Source organism: Myotis brandtii, unplaced genomic scaffold, assembly GCF_000412655.1.
Source record: "Myotis brandtii unplaced genomic scaffold, ASM41265v1 scaffold577, whole genome shotgun sequence".
NCBI lineage: Eukaryota > Metazoa > Chordata > Mammalia > Chiroptera > Vespertilionidae > Myotis > Myotis brandtii.
Window position 1 is genome coordinate 1699245 of NW_005370161.1, and position 1790 is coordinate 1701034.

Consider the following 1790-nt stretch of genomic DNA (forward strand, 5'->3'; position numbering starts at 1 on the left):
CACGTGGTGGACACGAGGCACGGTGGACATGTGGCACGGTGGGACATGGGGCACGGTGGACATGAGACACGGTGGGACATGAGGCACGGTGGGACATGGGGCACGGTGGGACATGTGACACGGTGGGACATGAGGCACGGTGGGACATGAGGCACGGTGGGACATGGGGCACGGTGGGACATGAGGCACGGTGGGACATGGGGCACGGTGGGACATGAGGCACGGTGGGACATGGGGCACGGTGGGACATGAGGCACGGTGGGACATGGGGCACGGTGGGACATGAGGCACGGTGGGACATGGGGCACGGTGGGACATGAGGCACGGTGGGACATGGGGCACGGTGGGACATGAGGCACGGTGGGACATGGGGCACGGTGGGACATGAGGCACGGTGGGACATGGGGCACGGTGGGACATGAGGCACGGTGGGACATGGGGCACGGTGGGACATGAGGCACGGTGGGACATGGGGCACGGTGGGACATGAGGCACGGTGGGACATGGGGCACGGTGGGACATGAGGCACGGTGGGACATGGGGCACGGTGGGACATGAGGCACGGTGGGACATGGGGCACGGTGGGACATGAGGCACGGTGGGACATGGGGCACGGTGGGACATGAGGCACGGTGGGACATGGGGCACGGTGGGACATGAGGCACGGTGGGACATGAGACACGGTGGGACATGAGGCATGGTGGGACATGTGGCACGGTGGGACATGAGACAAGGTGGACATGAGACACGGTGGGACACGAGGCATGGTGGGACATGAGACACGGTGGGACACGAGGCACGGTGGACATGAGACACGGTGGACATGAGGCACGGTGGGAGGCGGAACAAGTGGAAGCTGCGGAGAAACCTGAACAGAAACTGAGAGGTCCCAGTCTGACATCCTCTTTTCCTGGGTAAGGTTCTGTGACACAGAAGTACACGTTCTGCCTCCTCCAGTCATACTACTTGGTTCTGCAGTGAAATACATTTATATTATCATGACACTATAAATATTACATTCCACGTGTTAACATTTTTAAACTAAAGCTATAAAAAAAGCGCAGAAAGCCTACTGATAGATGGGACACAGACTACAAATGTTTCCGACCTTGTCGATATAAATCTCAAAATATAACTCACAAAGACCAAGAGCTGGAGAGGCAGTATTTCTCAAGTCCCCACACAAGCTAACAAACAGAAGTGTGACTTGAAGTTATGGTGACGACGACAAGAAGAATGGAGACCAAGGGGGAGAAATATGGACTGGAAACTGTCTGTCGGGGAGAGGAGAAGGGAGAGGGGGTCTTTACCGTAGCTTACACTCCCTGATGGGCCAGCGTATGCCGTACACCATGTCTGACATTACCTCCGGCAGCTACTTTAAATAGCGGAATTAAGCCCTAGATGGTTTGGCTCAGTGGATAGAGCATCAGCCTGCGGACTGAAGGGTCCTGGGTTCGATTCCAGTCAAGGGCACATGCCTGATCGTGGGCTTGATCCCCATTGGGGGGCGTGCAGAAGGCAGCCGATCAATGATTTTCTCTCCCTGTCCCTTTCTCTTTGAAATCAATAAAAAAATATTTAAAATAAATAAATAAATAGTGGAATTAAGGGGCGTCTTCATCCAGTGGGGACTTTTTAGTAACTGAAGGGTGTCCACAGGACAGACTAAGATACACTCATTATAACCAGTAAGGTGGTTATTCAATTACATTCATCATATAAAATCAGAATTTTATTTTGTTAATCCTCACCCGAGGATATTTTTTTCACATTGATTTTTAGAGAGA